The sequence below is a fragment of the Mobula hypostoma genome, chromosome 15, assembly GCF_963921235.1.
Source record: "Mobula hypostoma chromosome 15, sMobHyp1.1, whole genome shotgun sequence".
Taxonomy (NCBI): domain Eukaryota; kingdom Metazoa; phylum Chordata; class Chondrichthyes; order Myliobatiformes; family Myliobatidae; genus Mobula; species Mobula hypostoma.
The window spans coordinates 64,125,493-64,152,964 of NC_086111.1; the positions used below are offsets into that span (position 1 = coordinate 64,125,493).

The 27,472-nt window shown below is 40.3% G+C and overlaps 1 protein-coding gene across 11 annotated transcripts in view; it reads right to left on the reverse strand.

Moving 5' to 3' along the window:
* atp2b2 (ATPase plasma membrane Ca2+ transporting 2) overlaps positions 1-27,472 on the reverse strand; it is a 927,552-nt gene that overhangs the window by 717,231 nt on the left and 182,849 nt on the right. For 10 of the 11 annotated variants that reach the window (XM_063068192.1, XM_063068182.1, XM_063068188.1 and 7 more), the window contains one exon: positions 4,500-4,569. The exons of the other annotated variant lie outside the window; for it this stretch is intronic. The gene's annotated coding sequence lies outside the window, so the exon portion shown is untranslated. The remainder of the gene's footprint in view (positions 1-4,499; positions 4,570-27,472) is intronic. 11 annotated transcript variants of the gene reach the window in all.

Below are 27,472 nucleotides of genomic sequence, written 5' to 3' on the forward strand. Positions count from 1 at the left end.
AATGCCCAATAAGGACAGGAGGTAATGAGCAACAGGGACAGCTGCCCAGCACCTAATTTAAATGGTGCACCTCAAGGAGCACCAACAAATAGATTGTTTCCTTTCAATGTGTAAGATGGTTAAAGAAGCCATTGATTAATGGCCAGTTCTGTAATCCATAACTAAATTCTGCTCTATCCAATGTATCATTTGACTTATCACAGCAATAAGGAAGAAATGGTGATACATTACATTAAGAATTGCAAAGAAAATGTTGGTAGATTGTCAGGAAAGAGTTAAATGCGTTTCCTCCAAGGTATATGTTAAAATAAAATCGAATTCTGTAAGACAAAATGAGGCTAGCTCGGAGTGGGATTGTTCTGAGAAAATACAGGAGAACTAGTCCACAGCAAAGCTTTGAGGAAGTCAAGGAAGTCCAAGTCAAAAGAGTTACTGCTTATTTCTTGCCAACAATCAGTGACAAAATCCACTGCTTTTAGACACAAGCACACACAACTGACATTATTTAAAGTGTTCAATCTACGCACGGTTTAATATCTAATGGCCACACAAGTGCACATGACTGACGCTAGTTAAAAACTGTTCGGCGACAGTCTCCTGTCCCAATTAAGTGAGATAGTGCCCCAAATAAGTGAAGCGAATCTCAGCTATTTTCTTGATTAGTTTCTGTTCTTTAAGAGTTGTCCCAAGTAAACATCTGCCCCGATCAACCAAATCCACTGCATTTATTTACCATAGTTGTCACCTATTCAGGTCTGTAAGTTGCAATCCACAATACAAAAGCCAACCAGGATCAGACACTGAAGAGATTGCAGAGTTATTTATTTATTATGGGGACACTCAAGAGATACAATTGGATAATGGGCCACATTTCTTGGGACAAGCTGTGAAAGGCTGGGCTGCAAAAAGGCATTCGTTAAGTGTATCATATACCCTATTACCCCAAGCGTCAGGGCTGACTGAAAGAGTGAATGGACTTTTAAAACAGTTGATCTGGTTATTTACACCAACCCACACCCTGTACGGGTAGCTTACTGTGCTATCCTAAGCCTTGTACAATCTGAACAACAGACCATTAACCCAAGGATCACCAATGATCAAGGGGACCCCAGGACCAAAAGAAGAAATAGGCACCAAAGAAAGGGCTCCCACAGTTGGAGGAAAAGTATAAATGCACACTCCCAATTCTTCGGCTTGCAAGGGGGTAAGATTGTAACAAACGGAGATGGCATCAATACAGGGGAAAGACCATTTAGTTTACTTAGAGAAAAATTGACCAAATGAGAATGATTTAACTCTTCGTAAGACTGATAATAACAGATACTCCATTTTCTCCCTGGAATTAATTTTGTCAACACCGTGGACCTTCCCCTGAGTAAAGAACACCGTCTGAATGGGCGGAAATAACACACAAAGATCCACTATAGAAAACATCCTCTGATACAACACACAAATCTATGAGATTTAACTGTGATTAATTATGATTGGGTTTGCATTATTCAAGATAAAGCATGGGACTGAGAAATAAATAGTGGACATGAACTAATTATAATATTAGTTGTGGTTATAGTGCAGTCTGTTTTAGTTTATTGCTTATTTGTAATCTGTATTATAATCTCACTGCTCAAAAAATTATATTATAATAATTCCAGATAACTTGTATTTAGTATAATTTTTGTATATGTACCAATGAGGAATCAAGGGGTGGGGTGTAAGGAAAGAGTTAAATGTGATTCTTCCTTAATATATGCCAAAATAAAATGGAAGTCTGTAAGACAAAATGCAATTAGCTTGGAGTGGGACTGTTTTGAGAAAGTACAAGAGAACCAGCAATGTTTTGAGAAAGTCAAGGAAGTGCAAGTCTAGCCATAATAGTGGAACATGTTGTGAAATGGATTCATCTGGGCTGGAGGTTGAGAGTTTTATATTATGCTAGGTAGCAGCCCGTGCTAATGCTGAGAAGATAGTGAGAAGATAGAGTCAAGTATGTCGAATCAGACTTAGAGAGAGCGAGAAAGAGAGAAAAAGAAAGAGTGATAGAGAAAGAATTAGAGAGAGATAGAGAGTTAGAGAGAGGAAGAGTGTGTGTGTTGGAGAGAGAGAGAGAGAGAAAGAGAAAATAGGCTGTGAGAAGACCTTCGGATCTGTGGCTCCCCTCTGACATCGCAAAGATTGCCTTATTTAGTGGATGATAAATATTACTTTGATTTCTATAATGCTACTACTGTAGACAGTTGTTTTTTTTCTGTATTGCATCTGTGCTAGTTTTTATTGTGTTTTCTTGTGGTTTAACATGTGTAGTGTCTCCTTTGAAAATGCACAGAAAGAGTATTCTTGTAGTTTAACATATGTATAGTGTCTCCTTTCAAAAAACACAGAACAAATTTTCAAATAATTTTTGTCACAAAGGTGGAAGTTGGTTCATGGATATCATACAGAACATAAAACAGTACAGCACTGTGCAGGAACTTTGGCCCACGATGTTGTGCTGACGTTGTAACCTACTCTAAAATCAATCTAACCCTTCCCTCCTACATAGTGCCCCCATTTTTTTTTAACAATGTATCTATCTTAAATGTCCCTAATCTTTGTGTCTCTACCACCATCCCTGGCAGTGTGTTCCAAGCACCCATTACTCTTTGCGTGAAAATTACCTCTGACTTTCCTCTAATCACCTAAATATTATGTCCCTTTGTATTAGTCCTTACCACCTGGGGGAAATGTCTCTGACCATCCACTTGATCTATGCCTCTCATCATATTGCACAACTCCATCAAGTCACTTCGCATATTCCTTCACTCCAAAGAGAAAGGCCCTAGCTCGCTCAACCTATCTTCATAAGACATGCTCTGTGACTTGGGAAGCATCCTGGTAAATCTCCTCTACACCATCTTTGAAGCTTTCACATTCTGCCTACAATGAGAGGACCAGAACTGAACAAAATAGTCCAAATGTAGTACAACAGAGTTTTATACAGCTGCAATATTACCTTGTAGCTCTTGAATGCAGACTGATAAAGGCCAACACACCAAATTCTTTCTTAACCACCCTATCAATTCGTGCAGAAACTCTGAGGGATCAAAGGGCCCTGTTAACATATTTCATAGTTAAAAGATATGTGAAACTATATATTGTCTCAATCATTCATAGTATTCCTATTTTTATAATATTCAAACCTAGCACTACATTAAAACGTGAATTATATATATAATATATATATATATTATAACCAGTGTGTTAGCTTCCAGGTCAATAAGCATTCTCTTACATAACTATAATGTGACCTCAGGATAAAAGTTAGCTGACTAATATGCTTTTAGTCACAGAGTCATAGACACATCTCGTCCAAGCTGAGCCATGTCAACTGCCTACTCCCATCGAGCTGTACCAGAACCATAGCCCCATATTCCCCTATCATCCATGTACTTATCCAAACTTCTCTTAAATGTTAAAATCAAGGTTGCATGCACTACTTACACTGGCAGCTCATTCCACACTCTCACGACCCTCTAAGTGAAGAAGTTTTCCCGCATGTTCCCCTTAAACTTTTCGCTTTTCACCCTTAACCCTTGACCTCCAGCCAACCTCAGTAGAAAAAGCCTGCTTGCATTTACTCAATCTATACCCCTCATAACTTTGTATACTTCTATCAAATCTCCCCTCAATCTTCTATATTCCAAGGAATAAAGTCTGACTCTATTCAATCTTTCCATATAACTCAGGTCCTTCAGATCTGGCAACATCCTTGTAAATTTCCTCTCTTCTCTTTCAGCTTTATTTACATCTTTCCTGTAGGAAGGTGACCAAAACTGCACACAATACTCCAAATTAGCCCTCACCAATGTCTTATACAACTTCAACATGACATCCTATCTCCTGTACTCAGTACTTTGATTTATGAAAGCCGATGTGCCAAAAGCTTCCTTTATGACCCTATCTACCTTTGATATTAGTGGTTAAAGTGAATTAACTAATTTTGCCTGCTACTTCATGTCCATTAAATATAATAACGACAGAACAATTAGCATACACCAAATTATATTTAAACAGAAAATAAATCAGTACGCTTCTTGAATGAGTTAAATCAGAATCTGACCTTAAGATGGCTTAGGATAAATTTGGATTTTAAGATCAAAGCAGTAGCAAAAGAAAAACTAATAACAATCTTAGAACTAACCCAGTTCTGTTGTAACACGGCTATTTATGTGCCCAAGCTAAATCTGCACTTGCTTTGTTTTACATGTAATGGTATTTGTTGATACTTATACCAAATTTACAAGAAATACAGCTGTGGCTGTCTAAAGTCATCATGGAAAAAGGCTCCTAGGCACGTTTCCAGAACAGTTTTTTCCAAACTTCATGGGCAGATATTACCAAGCCGATTAAATTACTGAAGCAGCACTTGACCTTATTTGGGCAGGAACTGAGACCTATTAGTCTACAAAGATATATGTAATTAATCAAGACCAAGATATTAAAACATGAGTGGAAAATATTACCAGCGAAGTGTAGAACTTGAGATTAGAATCTTGAGGTGGAATGGGAACAAAACCTTTGTTGGCAAAATCCCTAAAATGAGAAGAAATAACAAATGAAATTGTTGATTATATGCAACAACAGAAGTAACTGACAAATCAAGGCTGTGATTCTTCAACTTAAGTGGCAATTAAGTAAGATTCAACATTATTGATAACTCATCTTTGAACTCTTTATTGGTACAAATTTCAATTCCAACGAATTTAACACTTCAGTCTGAGTTGAACATGAAGTGAAACTTGCAAAGATACAGCCTTAGACTTTGGTCTGGGAATGCAGCAGGATATTCTGTATTTGCTCGCACCAATAAATAAGGGTGGGCAACACGTTTATTTAACCATCAATGGGTGTCCATGTACAGAAGAAAGTTTGCAATTCTACTGCCCCCTCTTAGATGACCTGATGGTGACCAATGCCATTTATTAACCTATAGTCAAAACTCCCATTATCCACCATGTTCAAAGTAAATTTATTATAAAAGTTCATTTATATCATCATATTCATCCATAATAGAATGAATCAAAGACCGGACCAACTTGCGCATTCAACCAATGTGCAAAAGACAACAAACTTTGGAAATAAAAAAATAAATAATAAATAAATAAACAAACAAATAAGCAATAAATATCGAGAACATGAGGTGAAGAGTCCTTGAAAGTGAATCCATAGGTTGTTGGAACAATTCAGTGTTGGTGTGAGTGAAACTGAGTGAAGTTAACCCCTTTGGTTCAAGAGCCTGATGGTTCAGGGGTAATAACTGTTCCTGAACCTGATGGTATGAGTCCTGAGGCTTCTGTATCTTCTTCCTGATAGCAGCAGTGAGAAGACAGCATGGCCTGGGTGGTGGCGGTCCCTGATGATCCTTGGACAACATGTGCTTAATGGTGGGGAGAGCTTTATCCATGATGGACTGGGCTAATTCTACTTTTTGTAGAATTTTCTGTTTAAGGGCATTCGTGTTTTCATATCAGGCTGTGATGCAACCAGTCAATATACTCTCCACTACACGTCTCTAGAAGTTTGTCAACACTTTAGACGTCATGTCGAATCTTTGAAAGCTCCTAAGGAAGTGGAGGCGCTGTCGTGCTTTCTTTGTAATTGCACTTATGTGCTGGACTCAGGGCAGGTCCTCCACAAATAATAGCATCTAGATGACAGCCATAATTGAACATATTGCTACCTCTTCAATTTGATCCTAACCCAAAATAATAACACCAAGGAATTTCAAGTTGTTATTTAAAATTAACTGTTGTAAAAAATTAAGAACTAATGGGTATTCCTGGCTTTTCAAAAACTGAATACCAACATTCATTTAATACTGAATGTTTTCCAGTCAAACCTGTAATCAAAGTTGGAACATCTGGAATAGGCCCATATTCTGAACTGGATATTACAATTGCATTCTTCAAAAAGTTTGTTATTCCCTACAAAGTATAACACACAACATGCATGAATCTGGTTCAGCACAAGGTGGTAACCAGATTGTGCTGGTTAGGGTAAAGTACTTAAAGTACTCGAACAATAAATTTGTTTGCCAACCTGTGCGCCATCAACCTCAGAACAAAATCAAGTGAAAATAGACTTGGCAACTGAGAAGGATACTTTCAAACTGTTTTAAGCTACTGCACTCTGGGTAGAGACAGATTTTTATCAATCCAACTCTAACTGAGATTCAAGAGATTCAGTGAAAGGAAAATATGCTACCTAGCTCAAACACCCCAAATACTTTCCTCCACTGCAGGAGTTCCAAACCTGGTGTCTACGGACCACTCGGTTAATGGTAGGGGTCCTCGACATTAAAAAGTTTGGGAACCCCTGCTCCATAGTTTCTCTGATGATTTGTCTTGCAAATTACTGTAGCATAAAAGGCAAGAAATTTGGCCCCGCATAAATTCCTGAATAACAATTGTGTACATATAAGTAATTTCAAATAGCATTGTCGGAGTAATGCCTACACCAAGGTGCAAAGAGGACAGAGTAATCATTTTAACTCTTTATAAGTTAGAACACCTAATCTTAATTACATTACATTTTTCATTTAAAAAAATATATAGTTTGGTTTGAAATATTCTACTTCTATATCTTATAGTGGTACGATAGGGTAATGGTTAGCACGATGCTTTATAGTTCCAGTGACCATTGTTCAATTCCCGCCACTGCCTGTAACATGTTTGTACATTCTCCCCGTAACCACATAAGTTTCCTCCAGGTGTTCCGGTTTCCTCCCACAGTCCAAAGACGTACCGATTGGTAGGTTAATTGATCATTGTAGATTGTCCCGTGATTAGGCTGGAATTAAATCGGGGATTGCTGGGCAGTGTGGCCTGAAGGGTCTATTCTGTGCTGTGTCTCAATAAAAAAAAAATTGATACTAAGCAGATATCACATACAAAATGCTGGAGGAACTCAGCGGGCCAGGCAGCATCTGTGGAAAAAAGTACAGTCGATGTTTTGGGCCAAAACCCTTCAGCAGGGCTCTTATTTCTAAGCAGACACCTATTTTTTGATTGCAAATGTTCATTACATTTGCAAATTCTGATTAAATTGAATTGAATTGACTTTATTTTTTACATCCTTCACATACATGAGGAGTAAAAATCTTAATGTTATGTCTCCATCCAAATGTGCAATGTGCAATCATAGTAATTTATAATAAGTTATAATAAATAGAACAGTCAATGTAACATAGAAATACACTCAAATCAGTGTGATTTAATCAGTCTGATGGCCTGGTGGAAAAAGGCTTTTATGCTGTGGTACCATTTCCCGGATGGTAACAGCTGGAACAGTTTGTGGCTGGGGTGTCTCAGGTCCCCAATGATCCTTCGGGCTCTATTTTCACACCTGTCTTTGTAAATGTCCTGAATCAAGGGAAGTTCACAACTACAGATGTGCTGGGCTGTCTGCATCACTCTCTGCAGAATTCTGCGATTAAGGGAGGTACAGTTCCCATACCAGGCAATGATACAGTCAGTCAAGATGCTCTCAACTGTGCCCCTGTAGAAAGTTCTTGGGATTGGGGGCCCATACCAAACTTCTTCAACCGTCTGGGGTGAAGGAGGTGCTGTTTTGCCTTTTTCACCACATAGTCATTTGCTTCAGTGAATGACAAGATGACCAGAAATCGTATCAAACCATTCACAATGGGCAAATACTCAACATCTTTATCTGAAACTACATCCTCTACTTTTTTAAGCAAAACATTAAACAATTTAAAAGAAATCAATTGATGTCTCTTCTGAAGCACAATGAGTCAATACCATGGCTTAATCTTAGGTCCTATCTTCTTCACATTGAGCACCAATATCAGTGCAATTTGCAAACATCAAAATCAATGCAAACAAAGCAGTATGGGGTATATTTATTCTAAAACAAATGAAAACCAACATGGGATTTAAAAATGGCAATGCATGTTCACAGCATTCACTGCTTTTATTATTGCCTCCACGGCAGAATCTTGCTATGAGATGCTAAATAAAAATTACAGCTGCACTTTTTAAATATGGGTATCTTTCTCTGGTGACTGACTTTGACCACACTCATTCTGATGACACCAGTGTACCAGTGTACTTTCAATTTTTGAGAAAGGTCATAGGTTTACCGCTTCATCGAGCACCTCTGCTCCTTCTGCCAAAACTGGAACTTCCCGGTGGCCAAACGTTTTAATTCCAATTCCAATTCCCATTCCAACATGTCGGCCCATAGCCTCCTCTTGTGTCAAGATCAGGCCACCCTCAGGTAGAAGAGCAACCCCTTACATTCTGCCTGAGTATCCTCGAACTTGATGGCATGAATATTGATTTCTCCATTCGCTAAAAAAAATTCCCTCATCCTTCTCTCTTCTATTCCGCACTCTGGCCTCTTACCTCTTCTCATCTGCCTATCACCTCCCCCTCGTGCCCCTCCTCTTTCCCTTTCTCCTATGGTCCACACTCCTCTCATATCATGTTCCTTCTTCTTCAGCTCTTGACCTTTCCCACCACTTGGCTTCACCTATCATCTTTCAGCTAGGCCCCTTCCCCTCCACCCCCTCACTTTTTTATTCTGGCATCTTCCCCCTTCCTTTCCAGTCCTGAAGAAGGGTCTCAGCCCGAAACATCGACTGGTCATTCATTTCCTTAGATGCTGCCTGACCTGTTTGCAAAGGTTTATCCTTAGTTCCCAACTGAAGTTTGAAAAATATTTTGAGGGGTCGGCTGGTGGCGCAATGATATCAGTACCGGACTCTGGAACGGAGGTTCCCGGGTTCGAACCTGGTTGGATCCGCTCCCAGGTACGCTTTCCATCTGTGCCGGGTTGTGTCGAGATCGCAACGCAACCTTGTAAAATAAAGGGAAAAATACTGCGAAATGTCTGTGAGAGGAGTGGCGTGTCACACAGTCTCTCTCTCTCGCTCCGCGCCTTGTAAAAGGCATGAAAAAGACATCATCCTGCCAACATCGCACACTCATGGATGCAGACGCGCACGCATGCATGCACACACCAAAAAAAAAATTTGAAACCATTTTGTTCACCAATTAGGCCCTGAACACATACTAGATCAATACTGTACTGTCACATGCCATGCAAGTGAAGATGACATCTTTTAATTTAATTACGCAATGTGCTTTCAGCACGTATGTGCTTGAATAAAAACCAATTTGAAGGAGCTCACTTGGTCATCAAGAAACTTGAAACATAATAAAACTGGGCTTACATAATTTGCACTTTTACAGCAGAAAGATGGAAAATGAAATAGATGAAAGGGGCACTTCCCACTGCAAGGTTCATGACAATGGTTGCCAGACTGCTCGTCATATATTGGCCATTCTTGGACATCAAAACAAAAATATAAAGAGTCAAAAGTTTCAAAGAACATTTATTATCAAAGCATTGTTACGAGAATACACATAAAATTAAGATGTTTGCTGGCCTGGGCTAGCATCGGTGGCATCAGCAGTTGGTCTGCCACCTGCCCTCAGGGGAAGGAGAGATAAGGAACAATGGAGCAGCGTCTGGAGATGTGTAATGAAGGGACGTGGGAGAGAGAGCTGTCTGGAGCGGCTCCCCCCTTTGAACCCTGAACTGTTTGAAGTGATGGACAGGCGATACCCCAGCAGGGGGATAAAAAGGGACAGGTTCGCTAAGGCAGCACACACGCCACCCGAGGTAACGAGACCCTGGAAGCGGTGCGCTTCTCACGAGTGGGTGAGAAGTACCAGACAACGACAAGGGTGGAAAGGTACGATCAGCGGGAACCCGGTGTGTGTCCGCCCTTGCCTGGGTGCCGGGTTCACTGCAGAGGATCGACCGCATCTGGAGGAGGGGTCACAGTCGGTGACCTCAGGTGACATCACCAAGGACCCGCCCAAAAGTTGCTTATGAGCCATCCCGCCGGTCTGTGAGTGAAGCAGTGTTCTGAATGATCAGTTGTTCCTATTCTATCTCTCTCTTCCCCCCACCTTGTCCATCGCCATGGCAACGATTACTGCGAACTGAACTACTAACTGGACTGAACTTTGAGTCATTTTGAAATTGGTCATTTACCCCTAGACAATGATAGAGCTTGATTGATGCTGTTATCTTAATGCTGTGCACATGTGTGTTTATCATCACTGAACTGTTGCATTTATTATCCTTTTGATTACTGTGTTGCTTGTTTCTTTAATAAAACTTTCTTAGTTCTAGTACTCCAGACTCCAACTGAGTGATCCATTTCTGCTGGTTTGGCAACCCAGTTACGGGGTACGTAACAGCATGTTTACAGAATACAGCTCTGAGATTTATTGCCCTCTTCCAGGCAGCCATGAAACAAAGAAACACCATGGAAACCGATTCAGGAAATCATCTAACACCCAACGCACGATAAAAGAACAAACTGTACAAACGGCAAAAAGCATCAGAAAACACATAGAATATGAAACGACAGCATTCACTTATTCAAAATCCATGCGGCAGGATACTCTGTCACTTAGTCCACAAAATAATAGATCCAAAAAGAAATCTATTTATTTGTTTTCAGCAAAAAAAAATTTTTTTAAAAAGCAAAGAAGGTAATAATACGAGGCAGACCAGAAACTATTAACAGAGTAACATGAGAAAAGATTTAGAGTATAAGGAAGTTATACGGGCAATCAAACTCCTACTTTTGAAATGAGTTTCAAACAATAACAAACTATGCTCATATTACTCTTTTAATATTGAAAAAAACATGAAGGAATTTAACAAAACCATCAAATAAGCACAATATAAAAGCTCAGCTATGCAAGACAATATTATCCATGGTAGGATGGCAAATTTTAAGAAGTGGGGAAGCTCTGGGCAGCTGCATGATGAAGGATATTTTAGACACAGAGTGCTGGTTTCAGCATTTATTCGCCATCTCTAAGTGTTTTTACGATTGTGGTGAACTGCCTGAACCAGTATAATTTGATTGCATTCCTGCAATGATGATTTATTTATTGAGATACAGTGCAGAGACGGCACTTCAAACAACGTCACTCAGCAACTCCCAATTTAATTGGAGCCTGATCATGGGACAATCTACAACGACCAACTAACCAGTTCATCTTTGGACCGTGGGTGGAAACCAGAGCACCTGGAGGAAATCCACGTGGTCATCGGGAGAACGTACCAACTCCTTACACATGGCAAAAGGAATTGAACCAGTAATGTACCATGACACCCTATTATGTAAGGAGCTCTGAAGTATAAGCACAGCAATAAGGAACTAGTACATGACTTGCAGTACAACTTCTGCAGATGATGGTCTTTCTTTTCACTGACTTCCTTTGTCCTCACTTGTTGTAATGTAAATAGAAGATGGTCAAAAGTTTAGAATTGGAAATACTGTATCCATGAGAATTTAGAGCTGGACATAATGGACAGCCATCGTATCATGGAGGGATTTGAAAGCAAAGATGAATTTAACTGCATTATTTACGATAAAGGCTTAAAAAAATTCAAGATTACAGTGAGAATTTTTCCCAGCATTAAATATTTCACAACTTCCCTTAAATAACAGGACATAAAAATAATTAAAACTTTTGCAGATGAAAGCATTAAAAGATTTAAAACATGTATTCATTATCTAAATGTTCATGGTATTTGCTTTCCATGAACAATTAATTAGAATAATATTTTCCTTATGACAAGGGTTTCCACTATAAATGGGTTCAACTTCAAAAGATTTATAGTCGTCATCTTACAAAAGTACAGAAGGAAAGACCATCATGAAACATAACGTGCATTGATGACTCAGGCTGGAGGAACAACACCTTATATTCCGTCTGGGTAGCCTCCAACCTGATGGCATGAACATCGACTTCTCTGACTTCCGCTGGTTCCCCACCTCCCCCTCGTGCCCCATCTGTTACTTATTTTTGTGCACACATTCTTTCTCTCACTCTCCTTTTTCTCCCTCTGTCCCTCTGAATATACCTCTTGCCCATCCTCTGGGTCCCCCCCACCCCTTGTCTTTCTTCCCGGACCTCCTGTCCCATGATCCTCTCGTATCCCTTTTGCCTATCACCTGTCCAGCTCTTGGCTCCATCCCCCCATCCTGTCTTCTCCTATCATTTTGGATCTCCCCCTCCCCCTCTAACTTTCAAATCCCTTACTCACTCTTCCTTCAGTTAGTCCTGACGAAGGGTCTCGGCCTGAAACGTCGACTGCACCTCTTCCTATAGATGCTGCCTGGCCTGCTGCGTTCACCAGCAACTTTTGTGTGTGTTACTGCTTTATGTGAGGGTGTATAAACAAGCTTTATATCACAGCTACACCAAACCAAAACGGCTCAACACCAAAATCAAAAAAATATTAGGTTCTTTGGTTTTTTAGTATAATAGATCCTAATATAAATATTAGGTAAGCAAAACAAAATATATTTACTAAAATATGAGGAGAATATTGCTGTGCTTATGTCGACATACATTTTTCCTAATTAAGATAAAGGAGAATGTAATGGTTACCTTAATTATAATTCTAACATTTTGGGAAATCAAGGAACTCACTGACCTCTGAGAAGACCCCTCTCATCTCCCAGAAACTCAACTTTGCACTTTGTACAATAATATTCCTTCCTCAGTTTTAACAATGTTTTGTTTCCTATGAAAGTATGCTGGGTATGCAATTAAATTAGAAGACTTCATCCCACGGTACTTTTAGCATAATTGCTGTTTTCATGCATCATAGGGTTTAATACAGATGGATTTTTAGCGGTTGTGGTTTTTGAAGATGTGTCAGCCTTTTTAACATTTATTAGTTTTCCAGACTAATCTAGATTTTACAACAAATTTAGAACTGAGACATGGCATACCAGCACAGCAATTTTCTGTACAGATTAACATGTTTCTTTCACTTAATCCCTGATAACATAATCGCCCCACCCTCAACCAATTGATATTTTAAAGAGGAATAACTTGAAAGAATTTTGATTTTAAGAACTACTTTCTCACAGCGTTATTACTTCCATGTCCAAATAAAACAAGAACAGCTTTAAATACAAGTTTTCATCAAATATGACGAAAAGCTGAAGTCAATATTTTCCCAAATCCACAAAAGTGATCTATTTAGAATTTATCGACCTGTGAACACGCTTCTTATCTCATGAACTCTTAAACTCTACTGCTGCATTCATCCTATACAACACAAAAATTTTGGTGTTCAGCAAGTTCAGATTGGGTTGAAGAAACCTCCTTCAACACGATTATGCTCTCTCTGTCTCCATTTTAAATAGGCATGCACACACTCATCTTCCTCTCTTAATCTAGTTTTGCACAAATACCTCCTGATTAGTTTGATCCATAACATATCCAACTAAACCGATTATCAAAAATAGAAATTGATTTTGAGAATTATCCCAAACAATGAGTCTTTTTGATAACTTCAAAATTTGGGGTGCTGATCATTTTTTCCACCCTTATTAAAATATTAGCTGAGCTCCAGAAGATTAACCTCCAAGAGAACCACAACCTTTTCATAGGGCTTGGAAGCTTACATGCCTGAATGACCCAGAGAGCCATGCTGGCTGGAGTCAGGACTTTTTTCTTTGACTCTTGGTAGGTCACCCATGCCAAACACATAGAGTAGAGGCCAGACTTAATGGTGGTCCACCTGTCCTCCAGGCTAGGGGTTCAACTCTGGGCTAAAAACCCTGACTAGTTAAACCAAATTGTTATGGAAACAGCAATGAAGAATCCTTCTACATGAAGTACATCAGAGTGTGATGGTACTCCTGAGTCTCTATCCTGAAACTGCATGACTGACAGCAGTGAAACGAACCAGAAACGCTGAAGGAACCCCTGAACACTGCCAGAGATTGAGGGCCTTCACTAGTACCCTAAATCCAGTGGTGTAACAAGCATCAGAGTGCAGACCAGAAAACTAAGCAGGGTGATGCTGAATGGGATCGCAAATCAACAGAACGGTGCAAACGGTGTCCTTCAAGGGTCTGTGTTAAGGCCAAAACTGCATCTATAAATGAATAGGATTGAAAACCATGTGACCAAGTTCACCAACAACATGAAAACTGGCAACATTGTACACTGCCTAGAGGGAGGCATTAAATTAGAAAGAATTAGGAATGGATTGAGGAGATGGGCAAAGCCATATTTATTTAATTACAATGCAAGATTTGAGGTCAGCTATTTTAGGAAAAAAGTAGGCTGCTTTTTAAATAGCAAGAAGCAACAGAAGTTCAATGTGACTTGAAGATCCACAAACAGGAATTATCAAAATAGTTAATGATGTACTTTTCCTAATACCTGAATCACCATTTTGATGGTTGGAGAGCCCATGACCAAGTGGAAAGTCTAGTCATCCCTTGCATGAAGAAATGTTGGAGATGGATTGAGCATGTGGTGAGAAGAGACCCCAAATCCATCATCAAGACATCATTTCATTGGACTCCCGAAGGGCGGAGGAAATACATAAGCCCAAAGACAACTTGGTGCCGTACTGTAGAGGTAGAAATGAGGACCCTGAACTACACCTGGAGCACATTAGAGAAGATGGCCATGGATGGACAGTTTTGGCAGATGGAGCAGAGGTGCTTGATGAAGCAGTAAACCTTTGGCCAAAGACAGGCAGAGAAGGAGGACCTTCATCGCTGTCCTAAACACCAGAGCATAACGGCCAGTAAGTAAGTTAGTTGTTTGAAAGTTAGGAACTTTATAGACAAAGGTAGTTAGAAACTTTGAATTCTCATCTGAAAATAACAATTAATATTTGGCAAACTATTAACTATAATTTATAACTATAATTCAGGTAGCTAGTCCAATGCCTTAACCACTTGGGCACGTGGCCAAGTGGTTAAGGCATTGGACTAGCTACCTGAAGGTCGTGAGTTCGAGCCCCAGCTGAGGGAACTTGTTGTGTCCTTGAGCAAGGCACTTAATCACACATTGTTCTGCGACGACACTGGTGCCAAGCTGTATGGGTCCTAATGCCCTTCCCTTGGACAACATTGGTGTCAGGGAGAGGGGAGACTTGCAGCATGGGCAACTGCTGGTCTTCCATACAACCTTGCCCAGGCCTGTGCCCTGGAGAGTGAAGACTTTCCAGGTGCAGATCCATGGTCTCGCAAGACTAACGGATGCCTGTAACTATAAATCTGAGAAAGAAATTTTTTAATTGCTTAACTATCAAGGGATGTAGAGAAAGTGCTTAATGTATCAGCCAAGACTAACTTATTGTGATCATTCAATATTTGGATTTCTCCAATACGGAAACCATTTATCTGTATACATAAATTGTCAAAGGAAGAATACCAATTTTTTCAGTACAGGTTGAGGACCCCTTATCTAAAATGTTTGCAGCCAGAGATATTTCAGATTTTTGGGGGATTTTGGAATATTTGCATCGATATAATGAGATACCTTGTGGATATTACCCAAGTCTAAACCTGAAATCCATTTACGTTACATATACAGCTTACATGTATACCCTGAAGGTACAAACGTTTGTAGTTTTATATAGTATGTTAATAATTTTATAAAACAATAAACACTATACATTGAATCGTCAGAAAACTAATCTATCACTACTTTAGCCACACAGGTGGAGAGTCAGTGGCTGTTTGGCATAGCCATCTTGTGTGACTGGTAAGCAGTCTTTGTCTTTCATTTGTTCATCACACATACGCAGCAATATAGGACCCTGGTCAGTCCCCAGTTGGAGTACTGTGCTCAGTTCTGGTCGCCTCACTACAGGAAGGATGTGGAAACCATAGAAAGGGTGTAGAGGAGACTTACAAGGATGTTGCCTGGATTGGGGAGTGTGCCTTATGAGAACAGGTTGAGTGAACTTGGCCTTTTCTCCTTGGAGTGGTGGAGGATGACAGGTGACCTGATAGAGGTGTATAAGATGATGAGATCATTGATCGTGTGGATAATCAGAGGCTTTTTACCAGGGCTGAAATGGCTAGCACAAGAGGGCACAGTTTTAAGGTGCTTGGAAGTAGGTACAGAGGAGGTGTCAGGGGTAAGTTTTTTATGCAGAGAGTGGTGAGTGCGTGAAATGGGCTGCCGGCGACGGTGGTGGAGGTGGATATGATAGGGTCTTTTAAGACAGGGGTCCCCAACCTTTTTTGCACCGCGGACCGGTTTAATATTGACAATATTCTTGTGGACTGGCCAACCAGTGGGTGGGGGGGTGTTCAAGTAGGGTTAAACTCACCTCAACATGTCTTTTACAGTTAGGGTTGCCAACTTTCTCACTCCCAAATAAGGGACAAAAGTAGCAGTCAAATCCCAGGACATTTGTGTTTATCCCGAGAAAGACTACCATGACCATGAAGCCTTGCGCGGGCACCTGTGTGCGCATGCGTGACGTGTACCTGCCGATTTTTTTCCCACAAATTGGTTTTGGCTTAATCTTCTCGACTACACTGTACATACATTATTTCTACTTTATATAGGCTGTGTATTTATCATATCATTCCTGCTTTTACTATATGTTAGTGTTATTTTAGGTTTTATGTGTTATTTGGTATGATTTGGTAGGTTATTTTTTGGGTCTGGGAACGCTCAAAAATTTTTCCCATATAAATTAATCATAATTGCTTCTTCGCTTTATGCCATTTCGACACGAAAGGTTTCATAGGAATGCTCTACTTTAGCGGGGGAAATACGAGAGAAGGGCGGTCCCGTATGGGACAAACCAATTTAGCCCAATATACGGGATGTCCCGGCAAATACGGGACAGTTGGCAATCCTATGTTCAAGTTCAACAGTGCATGACAGGGAATGAGGAAAGGTGCAGTTGACTAATATTGTTTCCTTGCGGGCCGATAGCACATGCTTTGCGGCCCAGTACCGGTCCACGGCCCGGTGGTTGGGGAGCACTGTTTTAAGAGACTCCTGGATAGGTACATGGATCTTAGAAAAATAGAGGGCTATGGGTAACCCTTGGTAATTTCTAAGGTAAGGACGTGCTCCGCACAGCTTTGTGGGCCGAGAGGTCTGTATTGTGCTGTAGGTTTTCTATTTTTCTATATGTGCTGATACAGCCGTTCAGTGTGTTAGATTTTCATCACCGCTGATCTTGGCAAACAAAATGAATTTCTTTGCTCCATCTTGGTCATTTCTTTTCATTTTGTTGTATCAGATCTTTGATTGTTTCATGAGCAACATACCATTCAGCGGTGCATGTTCACTCTAAAGCAGGTGAATCCGCTCTTTCAGTACATGACTGATATCTTCATTTTCCACTTTATGCACTGTTTTTCTATTATTCATTATCACCTTTTTATTCTGTATGTGACATCACTTCACATAACTGTCTGCAGTACGCAGAGACCTGAGCATCACCTGAGAAGCTTGTGGAATTTTCCATTTGTGACATTACGTCACCAGTTTGGAAGTATTCAGAGTTTGGAATTTCTGATAAGGGGTGCTCAATCTGCATTACACAATATGATGCAAAATTAAAAACTGGTCATCAAAAAGTCAACATTGCACCACAGGCATAATACATGCTTGAAGTATTTTTCCCTTTGCAGCTTGGCTACAAATGTAAATAACTACAGGAATTCCTGGTAACCATTGCATCAAAAGGTAGATCCTTTCCTAATTACTTGTGGAGACACCTTTATAGAAAACAACCTATAAACTTCCACTAAACAAAAGTTTTTTTTTTCCCCAGTTGGATTCCAAGGATAAGGGGGTATTCCACAAACAAAATATGAATAGATTGGGTCTACAGGAGTATAGTACACAAACTCTGCTGTGACAACGTTTCTCTTGGATAGCTGCCTACAATAGGGAACATAATCTCATGATAAGGGGTCAACCATATAAGATGAGGAAGTATTTCTTGTCTCAGACATTCAGAATCTTTGGAATTTTCCAAATGGCGGGTGAAGATGCCTCTCTGTCAAAGGCACTCCTTGTCTCCATTAGCCTGAAGCAAACCTTGGACAAGGTGCAGAACCTGCTTAGTTCCCCATGTGAGTCCATGGGAGTAGGTGGTGGATGGGCGTATGAACAACTGGTGCATACACATGTCCTGGTTATGAAACGACTGACACCAGAGAGGCAATCTCTGAAGTGCATTGAAAATGGTTGGGGCCACCACCCATTTTGTAAAGACACTACCCAGAAGGAAATGGCAAACCACTTCTGTAGAAAAATTTGCCAAGAGCAATCATGGTCATAAGACCATGATCGCCCACAACATATAACATGACACATAATGATGATGATGATCTCCACACCAGAGAGTTATAGAGTAACTTAATGCATTCGATGCTGAAAAATGATATATCATTTAGAGGCAAATTTTTCCACACTGAAGGCAATGAGTGTATGGAATGAGCTGCAGAGGAAGAGGTTGAGGCAGGTATAATCATATCATTCAATAGGCACTTGGATAGGCACATCAAGGAGCAAGGCTTGGAGGGATACAGGCCAAATTCAGGAATTTAGAACTAACTCAGAGGGCTAAATCATAAATCAAATCAAACTCAAGACAATTAATTCCTGTAACATGCAGACTGTAACCATGAGGAAATTAATTCATGAAATTTCTGAACCAAATGTATATCAAATGGGAAATGTTCTGCAGTACCCATTAATGGAAAATTTCTATGACTGAGTCCTTAAAAATAAATTACAAGTTTGTATAATTTATGCATTCTTTGATAATAAACGTACCTTGAACCTTTAAAAAAACATAAAAATGTAGGAACGATCAGGAGTGGAGAGTAGGCTCAGTAAACTTGTTCCATCATTCAGAACAATGATTGCTGATCTCAATACCATATATTTACTCTCACCCCTTTGCCTTTTTGTGCCGAGAAATATAATGATATTATTAAACATATTCACTTACAGTACTCTGCAAAAGTCATAGGCACAAATATATAGCTCAGACTTTTGCACAACACTGCAGTAATTTTATGCATTACATTGTACAGCTATCACAAAAAAATAAACAAATTTCATGACGTACATGAGTGATGATTAACCTGATTCTGATATGGGTCTCTACTGTAGACTGACAGTGCGAAGGGAGCAGGGACGGAGGAATCATGTTTGGGAAAAGGGGAAGGGAAATGGGAGAGAGCAAGAAGCACCACAGAGACATTCTGTAATGATCAATACACCAATTGTTTGACTCAAATAACCTTGCCTGGTGTCTCAATGCTGGGTGTGTCTGCACATACGCCACCCCCCGCACCCTAGCACTCCTTCTCTGTCACACTCCAACCATGGAACTGCATCCTCACCTTTCCAACATCCTTTGCGCCCGCTGGATTTACGAACTTGCTCTCTGCTCCATGTTGACAAATACAGTACTGTACAAAACTCTTAGGCATCCTACCTACATATGTGCCTAAGACTTTTGCACAGAACTGTACCTGGCTCTTTATGTGGTATAAAGAATTCCACTACTTTTTATATGAAGGAAATCTTTCCTCACCTCCCCTGTTTGCTGAGAGCTGTGAAACTTGATCCTCAGTCCAACATACGGTATCATTTGTCTTATTAACTGTTTAGTGTACGTTCACGTTTTCACAAACGCCCTGGATCCAGTCACACATTAACATTTCCCAATCTGTCACCAGGTGGATCACTCAAATTTGTCCATGTTACACTGCATCTGACCACGACTTCCCCACCCACTCAACTTCTATCAGTTGGCTTCTTTGTATTCCTCACAAGTCACTTCTTGACTCCAGCAAACATATTAATATTTTATTCAATGCCCTCCTTGAAATTATTAACATATATTTTTTTCCTTTATTTGGAGGTACAGCATGGTAAGAGGCCCTTCCGGCCTACGAACCCGCAGCACTCAATTATGCTCATGTGACCAATTACTTACCTGTACGTCTTTGAATATGGGAGGAAACTAGAGGACCCAAGGGAAGGCCATGCAGCCATGGGGAGAATGTACAAACTCCTTACAGACAGAAACAAAAATTGAATCCAGGTTGCTGGCACTGCAGTAGGGATATGTTAATCACGATGCTACTTTGTCACCAAAATATTCTAAATTATTGGGCCTCAAGCATCACTTCCTGTGGAACCCACCAGTTATCATCTCGTCATCAGCATCATCATGTGCCGTGTTGTATAACATGGGAGATCTTGACCATGACTATTCTTAGCAAAATTTTCTACAGAAGTGGTGCTATCACCTAGTACCTTAAAGAAAAGATCCATTAATTCCTACTCTGTGTTTCCTGTCAAAATTCAAACTTCGTACTACTTCAATAGTTCACTTTTTTGATTAGGTCAATTGAGCATTACTGATCAATTCATATATCTATACAGCAAAAATGATGAAACAATGTACAGGGAGGAGGTCAAACACCTAGAGAGCTGGTGCAGGGATAACAACTTGATGCTTAACGTCACCAAAACCAAGGAGATGATCGTTGATTTCAGACGGTCTCAGCCTGAGCACACACCCCTCAGCATCAGCAGCTCCACAGTGGAGAGAGTGGAAAACATCAAGTTCCCTGGGGTGCAGATCTCGGTCAATCTCACCTGGTCCAGGAACACCACTGGGATTGTGAAACGGGCCCAGCAGAGATTGCACTTTCTGAGGAAGCTTAAACAAGCATCACTCCCCACTAACATCTTAACTACATTCTACAGAGGCGTGGTTGAGAGTGTGCTGACCTTTTGCATCACAACCTGGTACTCCAGCTGCAGTGCTGTCCACAAAAAAGTCTTGCAGAGGGTGGTTAGGGGAGCAGAGAAGGTTATTGGGGTCTCCCTACCTTCTGTCCAAGACCTCTTTCAGAGTCGATGTCTCCAGAAGACATGGTACATCATAAAAGACCCTTCACACCCTCTCCATGAACTGTTTGTTCTTCTGCCATCAGGCAAAAGTTACAAGAGCATCAAAACTAAAACTACAAGGCTACTAAACAGCTTCCTCCCACAGGCAGTCAGACTGCTAAATAGCTGCTCCACCTGACTCTGCTTTGGACACTTTTAACTTGCACTGGACACTTATAACTTGATTTTAATTGACATGTGGCTGTTGTGTTTTACTATTTATTGTTATGTTTATTATTTAGTGTGGCATTTGTTATGTTATGATTGCACCGCTCCTGAGGAACGCTGTCTCATTCTGCCCTGCAGAGCTGATGTACGGTTAGAATGACAATAAAGTTTTTTCTTTGAATCTTTGAATCTTGAATGTAATGAATCATTGAAGTGAACAAGAATGCTTATTCAACCTATATATACAAGATTGCTCAAATACTACTTAAATATTAAATACACAACAGAAAGAGATTCTATATATGATGGAAATTTCAAGCAACACACAAAATGCTGCAGGAATTCATCAAGTCAGGCAGCATCTGTGGAAGGGAATATATAGCTGACGTTTCAGTCCCAAGACCCATCAACAGAGCCAGTAAAAGTACTTTATTGATGGTTTTATGTGCCAAACATTGAATCATCTATCCTTTCCTAAGAAATGGACACTTGTGATTGCTACACACTAAAAGTGCATAAAGATTTTATTCAAGCAAGCCAAAATAGGAATATTGTTTTTCATTTCTCAGATTGTTCATGCCCATTTCTGTTGTTGCTGTAGCTTAGTACGCTGGTTAAAACTAAAGGTAAAATATATAATTGTACCAGGCTGTGAATATTAGCACCCTACTAAATTAAAAGCCTCCACTTATGCTAAACTGACACACACAAACTATGCTTATTTATTAGGTACCACTTAATCCTGATCATTTAAACATGTGTCAACCAGGCAACATGCAGTGGTTCCAAGAAATGAAATCACTCAGAATTTTGACATCAAATTTATTTAAAAAATCAAATATTTGTGAGGAACTTTGTTTTCAGTCTCATTGAAATATGATTGTTAGAACAGCAAATACTGAACTACCAGAGATAAACATTTGAAGGAATCTGGGTCTTAAAAAAATGTGGAGATTTCAGAATCAGAATTATTGCCAGTGTGTGAAACAAACCAGAATTGATTGTGGTTCGGTGCCAAGCATAAAACACAGGACAATAACATAACAGACAACACAATAGCAACCAAAAGTTTACAAGACAATAGCTCTGTCATGAGCAATCAACAATTAGCAGAATGGTCACATGCGCAAATGTCAATAATCAAACTTAAATAAATTTCAACAAATGAACAGACTCCATAATTATCAACAAATCAAGGGGAGCAGGAAAGACCATTGAACAGATGTTGTGCAGGAACAGTTAGGGTATTACACCTTAAATCAAATCATATTTAATTATGATTCAAACCTTACATGGATACAGTTGAATGAGACAGCATTCCTCTGGGGCCAACATGCATAACATACATTCAAAATAGCAAGAGAAAGTAAACACATTGTTACGCGGAAAACACATGTATAGTCCAAGATTCTAAATTACATGCAAATTGATGGTACGACACCTCGCAATCCAGCCTGTTATTCCACCAGTTGAACACTGGAGGGCAGCACCAATGGGAGAGGCCAGCCTCCAAATGTGCATGGACACCACGCTACGCTGCTTCCGGTGTCTCCGCACCTGTACTGCAGCAGCAGATAAACCTGCAGCTTGAGGCCTGGTCCTTGCTGCAACCTAGGCCATGCTGCTGCCTTGTCACCTATCTCACAATCAAACAAGGGAAACAGGCCTGCGGCATTTTACAACAACTGAGTGAGTTTTGTTGAAAAACTGGATAGCTACAGGAAAGAAGCTTCAGGGATGATGTGTAGGCCTGGTGGTGATAGACTTATAACGCCTCCCTGATTATCCAATATCATAAATCCAAAAATGATTCAATATCAAACATTATCATTAATTCAGCTGTTTCATATAATCAAATTCTTACTAACAAGTGATTTCATTACATCAGGGTCTTCGTCTGAACTACAATACTCAAAATTAAAAAGCTAATTTAAAGATTTCCTAAGGTCAAAGTTTGCAAGAAGTTTGTCAAAACTGATCAGCCATTCAAATAATAATTCTTAAAAAAATGTGGAAGTATCATTGAATATCATCAACACAAAATTGGCTGTCCACATTTTTGTAAAAGCCCATTGACTTCAAGTGTGTACCTTTGGTAGTTTAGCATACATGTTTGAAACTGAATAATTTTTGATGATAGAAATCATTTCAGGAAAAAAATGTTTGGTTGAACTTAGTTTTATAAAACTGTGATTCTTACAATCATTGACCTTAGGAAATCTTTAAATCAGATTTCAAAAGTCAAATATGAATTCAGATACATTCCGAAGCACAACACACAAAATGCTGTAGGAACTCAACGGGCATCTATGGAAAGGAGCAAACAGTCAACATTTTGGGCTGAGACCCTTTATCAGGACTGGAAAGAAAGAGGAGAAGTCAGACGAAGAAGGTGGAGGGAGGGGAGGAAGTAGTACAAGGGGACAGGTGATAGATAAAGCTGAGAGGGGGGTGGTGAAGTAAGGAGCCAGGAAATTGATAGGTGAAAGAGATAAAGGGCTAGAGGAGTAGAAATCTGATGGGAGATGATAAAAGACCATAGAAAGGGAAGGGTGAGATAATGCGCAGGTGAAGAGAAAAGGTGAGAGAGGGAACAGGAATGGGGAATGGTGAAGAAGAGGGGGGCAATTACTGGAGGTTTGAGAAATCAATATTCATGCTATTAGAACATAGAACATAGAAATTTATAGCACATTACAGGCCCTTCAGCCCACAATGTTGTGCCAACCATGTAACCTTCTCTAGAGACTGCCTAGAACTTCTCTAGCGCATAGCCCTCTTTTTTTCTAAGCTCCATGTACCTATCTAAGAGGCTCTTAAAAGACTCTATTGTATCCACATCCACCACTACCACCAGCAGTGCATTTCATGCACCCACCACTCTCTGTGTGAAAAACTTACCCCGACATCCCCTCGGTACCTATTTCCAAGCACCTTAAAATTATGCCCCCTCGTGTTAGCCATTTCAGTCTGGGAAAAAGTCTCTGGCTATCCACACGATCAATGCTCCTTATCATCTTATATACATCTATCAGGTCACCTCTCATCCTCCGTCGCTCCAAGGAGAAAAGGCCAAGTACACTCAACCTATTCTCATAAGGTACGCCTTCCAATCCAGGCAATATCCTTATAAGTCTCCTCTACACTCTCTCTATAGAATCCTTCCTGTAGTGAGATGACCAGAACTGAACACAGTACTCCAAGTGGGGTCTGACCAAGGTCTTATATAGCTGTAACATTGCCTAACTACTCTTGAACTCAGTCCCACGGTTGATGAATGCCAACACACCATATGCCTTCTTAACAACACTATCAACCTGCGCGGACCCCAAGATCTCTCAGATCCTCCACACTGCCAAGAGTCACACCATTTATATTAAATCCTGTCTTCAAGTTGGACCTACCAAAATGAACCGCTTCACACTTATCTGGGTTGAAGTCCATCTGCCACTTCTCAGCCCTATTCTGCATCCTTTCGATGTCCTATTAGGTTAAAGCTACCCAAATGGAATATAAGGTGGTGCTCCTCCAACCTGAATGTGGCCTCACCACGGCTTTAGAGGAGGCCAAGAACTGGCAGATTGTGTCTCTTCCTGTGTTAGAATTGATTTTCAATCAACTTATTCAATACTTTTTTTATTTTTGAGTGTTTAAATTCAGACAAGGGCCTTGATATAATGAGACCACTTGTTAGAAAGAATTTGATGATATGAAACATTTGAATTAACAAGCACCTTTGATGCTGAACCATTTGGAATTATGATTTATAATACTGGATGATATCTCCACATTTTTGTAAACCTCCATTCTTTCAAATGTTTATCTCTAGTAGTTCACATTTTGTTAATCTAACAATCATAAGATCATAAGACCATAGGACATCAGAGCAGAATTAAGCCACTTGCCCATCGAGTCTGCTCTGCCATTCCGTTATGGCTGAAATATTATGCCTCTCAATGCCATTCTCCAGTCTTCTCCTCGTAACCTATCAACCTTTGCTTTAACAATACTCAGTGAGCTGGCTTCCACAGCTGTCTGTGGCAATGAAGATTCACCACCCTCTGGCTAAAGAAATTTTTCCTCATCTCTTTTCTAAATGAGCGTTCTTCAATTCTGAGGTTGTACTCTTTGGTCCTAGACTATCCTACAAGAGGAAATATCCTTTCCATATCTACTCTATCTAAGCCTTTCAATATTTGATAGGTTTCAATGAGGTAGCTCCTCATTCTTCTAAACTCGGGTGATTACCGGCCCAGAGCCATCAAACGTTCCTCATACATTAACCCTTTCATTTCTGAGATTGTTCTCATGAATCTCCACTGAACCCTCTCAAATGCCAGCACATCTTTTATTAGACAAAGGGCCCAAAACGGCTCACAATATCACAAATGTGATCTGACCAATGCCTGATAAAGCTTCAGCATTACATCTTTAATTTTGTATTCTTGTTCTCCCAAAATGAGTGCTAACATTTCATTTGCCTTCCATACCACTGACTCAAGCTGCAAGTTAGCTTTTTAGAGAAATCTGCACAAGTACTCCCAGGTCCCTTTGCACTCTAATGTTTGAACTTTCTCCCCATTTAGAAAATAGTACATGCCTTTATTCCTTCCAGTAAAGTGCAAGACTATGCACTTCCCAACATTGTATTCCATCTGCCATTTCTTGGCCCATTACCCCAATCTGTTTAAGTCCTTCTGTAGATACCCTACTTCCTCAGTATTACCTGCCCCCTTCGCCTATCCTCATATCAACCAAAGACTTGGCCACAAAGCCATCACAGTGGGGAAACTGTCCTCGCTGGGTCTCAACACCTCCCTCTGCAACTGGATACCGGACTTCTTTACAATAAGGCCACAGTCAGTCCATGTAAGCAGCTACGTCTCTAGTCCCATTACACTGATCAATAGCGCTCCCCAGGGCTGTGTGCTCAGCCCGCCGCTGTCCACACTGCTGACGCATGACTGTGTCGCAGGATCCAGCTCAAACCGTGTCATCAAGTTTGCGGATGACACAACAGTGGTTGGCCTCATCAAGAACGATGACGAGACGGAGTATAGAGAGGAAGTGGAGCGGCTGGTGGACTGGTGTGAGAAGAATAGCCTAAGCCTGAACATGGAGAAGACAAAGGAAATCATTGTGGACTTCAGGAAGTGCAAACAAACCATCCCCCTCTGCGAATACATGGCCCATCCACAGAGTGAGTTAAGTGCATCAAGTTTCTGGGAGTTCTCATCACAGATGACTTCATCTCTTTCCTTAGTATCACCTCCCTGACCAAGAAGGCACAGCAGAGACTCCACTTCTTAAGAAGATTGGAGCAAGCAAGGCTTCCACCCCCATCTTAACTTTTACAGGAGCACCATGCAGAGCATCTTGACAAGTTGCATCTCCACCTGGTATGGGAGCAGTCGAGTATCGGACCTGAAGTCCCTACAAAGGACTGTGAGAACAGCTGAGAAGATCATAGGGGTCTCCCTACCATTCCTCGGCAACATTTACAGGAGTGCTGCATACGCAGGGCCCTTAGTATTATTCAGGATCCTACCCATCCATCCAACATCCTCTTTGACTTTCAACCATCAGGCAGGAGACTAGAATGCATAAAAACAACAACGGTCACAATAAGAAACAATTTCTTCCCCCAGGCCATTAGGCTTCTGAACTCCTGGCCACATTATATTTTAAATATCCCTGGTTAATCCGTTCCATATCTTACAATTTTTAATATTAATATAATTTAGTTTATTATTTATGTGTGATTCAACTGTAGGTTTTATCTTTACCTTCATAAGTTATTGAGTGTTACGTGTTTTACACCCTGGTTCAAAGAAACATTCTCTTGTTTCTGTATATATTATATGATTATATACATTATATACATGTATGTAATTAAATGACAATAAACATGACTTGTCTTGAGTTGAATTCCTTCATCCAAATCATTGACAAATAATGTGAAAAGAAGTGGTCCCAACACCAACCCCTGCAGCACACCACTAGTCACCGGCAGCCAAAGAGAAAAGACCCCTTTATTCCCAATCTTTGTCACCTATCAGTCAGCCAATCTTCTATCCATGCTAATACCTTTCCTGTAAGAGCATGGGCCTTTACCTTGTTAAGCAGTCTCATGTGTAGCACCTTGTCAAAGGCCTTCTGAAAATCCAAATAAGCATCATCCACTGACTCTCCTTCCTCTGTTCTGCCAGCTATTTCCTCAAAGAAATCCCACAAGAGTTCTTAGGCAAGATTTGGCCTATTTTATCATAGAGTCATTGAAAAATACAGCACAGATACAGGCCCTTAGGTCTATCTGGTCTGTGAGGAGCCATTTAAACAGTCTACTCCCGTCAACCTGCATTGGGATCATGTGCTTCCAAGTACCCCAAAACCTCATCCTGAATAATTGACTCCAACATTTTTCCAACAACTGAAGTCAGACTAACTGGCCTATAATTTCTTCTCTTCTGCCTCCCTCCATTCTTAAAGAGTGGGGT